The sequence below is a fragment of the Arachis ipaensis genome, chromosome B4 (genome assembly GCF_059453495.1).
Source record: "Arachis ipaensis isolate K30076 ecotype BB chromosome B4, ASM5945349v1, whole genome shotgun sequence".
Lineage (NCBI taxonomy): Eukaryota > Viridiplantae > Streptophyta > Magnoliopsida > Fabales > Fabaceae > Arachis > Arachis ipaensis.
This window is the reverse complement of record NC_142439.1, coordinates 100443583-100450749: the sequence shown is the minus strand read 5'-3', so window position 1 is coordinate 100450749 and position 7167 is coordinate 100443583. Positions and strand designations below refer to the sequence as shown.

Here is a 7167-nt window from a genome sequence, read left to right as displayed (position 1 = left end):
AATTTCTCTTACGTTGCAAAAAGTTGCTTTACAGTATTTATTTATTTTAATTGCCATTTAAATTATTTGTCATATCTACTCTTCACTCTCAACCCCGATTTTACAACCTCCATAACCAATAATAAGAACATACTTCCCTGCAGTTCCTTGAGAAGACGACCCGAGGTTTAAAATACTTGGTTATCAATTTTAAAAGGGGTTTGTTACTTGTGACAACCAAAACATTTGCACGAAGGGATTTTTGTTAGTTTAGAGACTATATCTACAACGCGACTATTTTTATGAACTCCTTTACTGGCAAAAATCCCAACGTCAGCGAGACTAGTAGTTTTTTGCTTCTAAACAGTTTTGGCATCTCACTTTATCCTTTGAAGTTCAGAATGATTGGCATCTATAGGAACTTAGAATTCAGATAGTTTTATTGATTCTCCTAGTTAAGTATGTTGATTCTTGAACACAGCTACTTTATGAGTCTTGGCCGTGGCCCTAAGCACTTTGTTTTCCAGTATTACCACCGGATACATAAATGCCACAGACACATAATTGGGTGAACCTTTTCAGATTGTGACTCAGCTTTGCTAGAGTCCCCAGTTAGAGGTGTCCAGGGTTCTTAAGCACACTCTTTTTTTGCTTTGGACCTTGACTTTAACCGCTCAGTCTCAAGCTTTTGGCTTGACACCTTCATGCCACAAGCACATGGTTAGGGACAGCTTGGTTTAGCCGCTTAGGCCAGGATTTTGTTCCTTTGGGCCCTCCTATCCAGTGATGCTCAAAGCCTTGGATCCTTTTTATTACCCTTGCCTTTTGGTTTAAAGGGTTACTGGCTTTCTGCTCTTGCCTTTTGGTTTATAGAGCTCTTGGCTTTTTCTGCTTACTTTTTCTTTTTCTTTCTTTTTTTCGCCAATTTTCTTTTCTTTTTTTTTTTTTTTTTGCAAGCTTTTGTATTCACTGCTTTTTCTTGCTTCAAGAATCAATTTTATGATTTTTTAGATTATCAAATGACATTTCTCCTTTTTTATCATTCTTCAAGAGCCAACAATTTTAACATTCATAAACAACAAATTCAAAAGATATATGTATTGTTATAGCATTCATTCAGAAAACAAAAAGTATTGTCACCATATCAAAATAAATAAACTAATTTCAAGGATGAATTCGAAATTCATGTACTTCTTGTTCTTTTGTAATTAAAGCATTTTTCGTTTAAGAGAGGTGATGGATTCATAGGACATTCGTAGCTTTAAGACATAGACACTTAAATACTAATGATCATGTAATAAAGACACAAACATAAATAAAACATAAGGCTCAAAACCGAAAAACAGGAAAATAAGAACAAGGAGATTAAGAAACGAGTCCACCTTAGTGAGGGTGGCGTCTTCCTCTTCTTGAAGAACCAATGGTGCTCTTGAGCTCCTCTAAGTCTCTTCCTTGTCTTTGTTGCTCCTCCCTCATAGCTCTTTGATCTTCTCTAATCTCATGGATAATGATGGAGTGCTCTTGGTGTTCCATCCTTAGTTGTCCCATGTTGGAACTTAATTCTCCTAGGGAGGTGTTGATTTGCTCCCAATAGTTTTGTGGAGGGAAGTGCATCCCTTGAGGCATCTCAGGGATTTCATGGTGAGGAATTTCCTCATGCTCTTGTTGAGGTCCATGATCTCTTATTTGCTCCATCCTTTTTTTAGTGATGGGCTTGTCCTCATTAATGAGGACATCTCCCTCTATGTCAATTCCAGCCGAATTGCAGAGGTGGCAAATAAGGTGAGGAAAGGCTAACCTTGCCAAAGTGGAGGACTTGTCAGCCACCTTATAGAGTTCTTGAGGTATAATCTCATGAACTTCCACTTCCTCCCCAATCATGATACTATGGATCATGATGGCCCGGTCTACAGTAACTTCAGACCGGTTGCTAGTAGGAATAATTGAGCGTTGAATGAACTCCAACCATCCTCTAGCTACAGGCTTAAGGTCCGGTCTTCTCAATTGGACCAGCTTGCCTCTTGAGTCAACTTTCCATTGAGCTCCTTCCACACATATGTCCATGAGGACTTGGTCCAACCTTTGATCAAAGTTGACCCTTCTAGTGTAGGGGCGTGCGTTTTCTTACATCATTGGCAAGTTGAACGCCAACCTTACATTTTCCGGACTGAAATCTAAGTATTTCCCCCGAACCATTGTAAGCCAATTCTTTGGATTCGGGTTCTTACTTTGATCATGGTTCCTAGTGATCCATGAGTTTGCATAGAACTCTTGAACCATTAAGATCCCGACTTGTTGAATAGGATTAGAGAGAACTTCCCATCCTCTTCTTCTAATCTCTTGTCGGATTTCCAGATATTCGCTCTTTTTGAGCTTAAAAGGGACCTCAGGATCACCTTTTTCTTGGCCACAACTTCATAGAAGTGGTCTTGATGGACCTTTGAGATGAATCTCTCCATCTCCTATGACTCAGAGGTGGAAGCAATTGCCTTCCCTTTCATCTTTCTTGAGGTTTCTCTGGCCTTAGGTGCCATTGATGGTTATGGAAAAACAAAAAGCAATGCTTTTACCACACCAAACTTAAAAGGTTTGCTCGTCCTCGAGCAAAAGAAGAAAGAAAGTAGTAGAAGAAGAAGAAAATGAAGGAGATGGAGGGAGAGAGTTTATTCGGCCAAGGGGGAGAAGTGGTGGTTGTGATGTGGGAAAATGGAGTAGTGCTGAGGGGTTTATATAGGGGTGGTGTGGAGGGTAGGTTTCGGCCATTAGGGTTGGGTTTGGGAGGGAAAAGAATTTGAATTTTGTAGGTAGGTGGGGTTTATAGGGAAGAGTAGATAGATGTGAGTGGTTGAGGGTATTTAGGGAAGAGGTATGGAGGTGATTGGTGAAGGGTATTTGGGGAAGAGAGTTATGAAAAGGTGTGAAGAGAAGAGAAGAAGAGGTGGGTAGGTGGGGATCCTGTGGGATCCACAGATCCAGTGGGGTCAAAGATTAGTATCCCTGCTCCAATTAGGCATGCAAAACGCCCTTAGAGTGCATGTCTGGGGTTAAACGCCAGCTTGCTGCTTGTTTCTGGCGTTTAACGCCACTTCCATGCTCTGTCCTGGCGTTAAACGCCAGTCTAGTGCCTATTTCTGGCGTTTAACGCCAGCTTGATGCTTCTTTCTGGCGTTAAACGCCAGTTTGATGCTTCTTACGGGCATTTAAACGCCAATAAGTTCTTCCTCCAGGGTTAGCTATTTTTAATGCTATTTTTCATTCTGTTTTTGATTTTTCAGTAGTTTTTGTGATTTCACATGATCATCAACCTAAAGAAAACATAAAATAGAAATAGAAAATATTTAAATATAGTTAAATAACATTGGGTTGCCTCCCAACAAGCGCTTCTTTAATGTTAATAGCTTGACAGTGAGCTCTCATGGAGCCTCATAGATATTCAGAGCATTATTAGAACCTCCCAACACCAAACTTAGAGTTTGAATATGGAGGTTCAACACCAAAATTAGAGTTTGGTTGTGGCCTCCCAACACCAAACTTAGAGTTTGACTGTGGGGGATTTGGTTGACTCTGCAGTGAGAGAAGCTTTTCGTGCTTCCTCTCCATGGTTACAGAAGGAGAACCTTGAGTTTTAAATACAAGGTAGTCATAATTCAGTTGAAGGACCAACTCTCCTCTGTCCACATCAATCACAGCTCTTGCTGTGGCTAGGAAGGGTCTTCCAAGGATGATGGATTCATCCTCATCCTTCCCAGTGTCTAGGATTATGAAATCAGTAGGGATGTAAAGGTTTTCAACCTTTACTAGCACGTCCTCTACTAGTCCATAAGCCTGTTTCATGGATTTGTCTACCATCTCTAATGAAAATTTGGCAGCCTGTACCTCAAAGATTCCTAGTTTTCCATTACAGAGAGTGGCATTAAGTTTATGCCTGACCCCAGGTCAGACAGAGCCTTCTCAAAGGTCATGGTGCCTATGTTACAGGGAATTAGGAATTTACCAGGATCCTGTTTCTTTTGAGGTAATTTCTGCCTATCCAATGCATTCAGTTCATTGATGAGCAAGGAGGTTCATCTTCCCAAGTCTCATTACCAAATAAATTAGTATTCAGCTTCATGATTGCTCCAAGGTACTTAGCAACTTGCTCTTCAGTAATGTCTTCATCCTCTTCAGAGGAAGAATACTCATCAGAGCTCATGAAGGGCAGAAGCTGGTTGAATGGAATCTCTATGGTCTCTAGATGAGCCTCAGATTCCTTTGGTTCCTCAAAGGGAAACTTCTTATTGGTCAGTGAACGTCCCAGGAGGTCTTCCTCACTAGGATTCATGTCCTTCTCCTCCTCTCTGGGTTCGGCCACACCAAGTAAGGTTATAGCCTTGCACTCTCTTTTTGGATTCTCTTCTGTATTGCTTGAGAGAGTACTAGGAGTTTCAGTGACCTTTTTACTCAGTTGGCCCACTTGTGCCTCTAAATTTCTGATGGAGGACCTTGTTTCATTCATGAAACTTAGAGTGGCCTTAGATAGATCAGAGACTATATTTGCTAAGTTATGTAGATTCTGCTCAGAATTCTCTGTCTGTTGCTGAGTGGATGATGGAAAAGGCTTGCTATTGCTAAACCTGTTTCTTCCACCATTATTAAAGCCTTGTTGAGGCTTTTGTTGATCCTTTCATGAGAAATTTGGATTATTTCTCCATGAGGGATTATAAGTGTTTCCATAGGCTTCACGCATGTAATTCACCTCTGCTATTGTAGGGTTCTCAGGATCATAAGCTTCTTCCTCAGAAGATGCTTCTTTAGTACTGTTGGATGCAGCTAGCAATCCATTCAGACTCTGAGAAATCATATTGACTTGCTGAGTCAATATTTTATTCTGAGCCAATATGGCATTCAGATTATCAATTTCAAGAACTCCCTTCCTCTGAGGCATCCCATTACTCACAGGATTCCTTTCAGAAGTGTACATGAACTGGTTATTTGCAACCATGTCAATGAGTTCCTGAGCTTCTGCAGGCATTTTCTTTAGGTGAATGGATCCACCTGCAGAATGGTCCAATGACATCTTAGATAATTCAGACAGAACATCATAGAATATATCCAGGATGGTCCATTCTGAAAGCATGTTAGAATGACACTTTTTGGTCAGTTGCTTGTATCTCTCCCAAGCTTCATAGAGGGATTCACCTTCTTTCTGTTTGAAGGTTTGAACATCCACTCTAAGTTTGCTAAGCTTTTGAGGAGGAAAGAACTTGGCTAAGAAAGTCGTGACCAGCTTATCTCAAGAGTTCAGGCTATCTTTAGGTTGAAAGTCCAACCATATTCTAGCTCTGTCTCTTATAGCAAACGGGAAAAGCATAATCCTGTAGACCTCGGGATCAACCCCATTGGTCTTAACAGTATCACAGATCTGCAAGAATTCAGTTAAGAACTGAAAATGATCTTCTGATGAAAGTCCCTGAAACTTGCAATTCTGTTGCATCAGAGAAACTAATTGAGGCTTTAGCTCAAAATTGTTTGCTCCATTGGCAGGGATTGAGATGCTTCTTCCATGTAAGTTGGAATTTGGTGCAGTAAAGTCACCAAGCACCTTCCTTGCATCTCCACCATTGTTATTATTTTCGGCCATCTCCACTTCTTTTTCAAAAATTTCAGTAAAGTCCTCTTCAGAGTGTTGTGTTTTAGCTTCTCTTAACTTCCTCTTCAGAGTTCTTTCAGGTTCCGGATCAGCTTCAACAAGAATGTTCTTGTCCTTTCTCCTGCTCATATGAAAAAGAAAGGAACAGAAAATAATAGGGATCCTCTTTGCCACAGTAGAGAGGTTCCTTTATGTGAGTAGAAGAGAAGAAAAAGAATTCGAACACAGAAAGAGGGAGATGGTTCGAATTTTTAAGAAGAATAGAAGTGTTAGTAGATAGATAAAATAATTAGAAAGAGATGAGGGGAGAGAATTTCAAAAATTAAATAAAATAAGATAAAAATATTTTTGTTTTTAATTTAAAATTTGAAGTTAAAATTCGAAAGTTTTAAAAAGAAAATTGAAATTAAATTAAATTAGAATTTTAAAACAAATAGTTAATTAAAAAGGAATTTTGAAAAAGAGGTTAGTGATTTTCGAAAATTAGAGAGGAAAAATTAGTTAGGTGGTTTTGAAAAAGATAAGAATCAAACAAGATAAGATTTAATTGGAAAAAGATTTGAAAATCAATTTTGAAAAGATAAGAGGTTAGAAAAGATTTCGAAATTGATTTTGAAAAAGATGTGATTGACATTCAAAAAGATATGATTGAAAATCATTTTGAAAAAGATTTGAATTTAAAAAGATTTGATTTTGAAAATTGAAGTTGATTACTTAACTAACAAGAAACAAAAAGATATGATTTTAAAATTTAAAGATTGAACCTTTCTTACTAGGCAAGTAACAAACTAAAAATTTTTGAATCAATCACATTAATTGTTAGCATTAATTTCGAAAATATGAAATAGAAATAAGAAAAAGATTTTGAAAATTAATTTTAAAAATTTTTGAAAATATAAAAAAAATTGAAAAATATTTGATTTTTGAAAAAGATAGAATTTTTAAATTGAAAATTTGACTTGACTCATAAGAAACAATTAAATTTTAAAAACTTTTGAAAAAGTCAACTCAAATTTTCGAAAATTTATGAGAGAATAAGGGAAAGATATTTTTTTTATTTTTTTTGAATTTTTAATGAGTAAAGAGAAAAACATACTTTTTACATAATTTTTAATCAGTGTTGTGATGAGCGGATAATTTATATGCTTTTTGGCATTGTTTTTACATAGTTTTTAGTATGATTTGGTTAGTTTTTAATATAATTTTATTAGTTTTTAAATAAAAATCACATTTCTGGACTTTACTATGAGTTTGTGTGTTTTTCTGTGTTTTCAGGTAATTTCTGGCTGAAATTGAGGAATTTGAGCAAAAATCTGATTCAGAGGCTGAAGGAGGACTGCAGATGCTATTGGATTCTGACCTCCCTGCACTCGAAGTATATTTTCCGGAGCTACAGAAACCCAATTGGCGCGCTCTCATTTGCGTTGGAAAGTAGACATCCAGGGCTTTCTAGCAATATATAATAGTCCATACTTTTCCCGAGTTTTGACGACGCAAACTGGAGTTCAAACGCCAACTTCCTGCCCTATTCTGGAGTTAAACGCCAGAAACAGGTTGTA

At 37.7% G+C, this 7167-nt stretch overlaps 1 non-coding gene across 1 annotated transcript; it reads left to right on the top strand.

Moving 5' to 3' along the window:
• Positions 1-5093: 5093 nt before the first annotated feature.
• On the top strand, positions 5094-5197 carry LOC148568568 (small nucleolar RNA R71). The gene has a single exon (XR_015881979.1). It is a non-coding gene; the product is annotated as a small nucleolar RNA R71 (small nucleolar RNA).
• The last annotated feature ends 1970 nt before the right edge of the window (positions 5198-7167 follow it).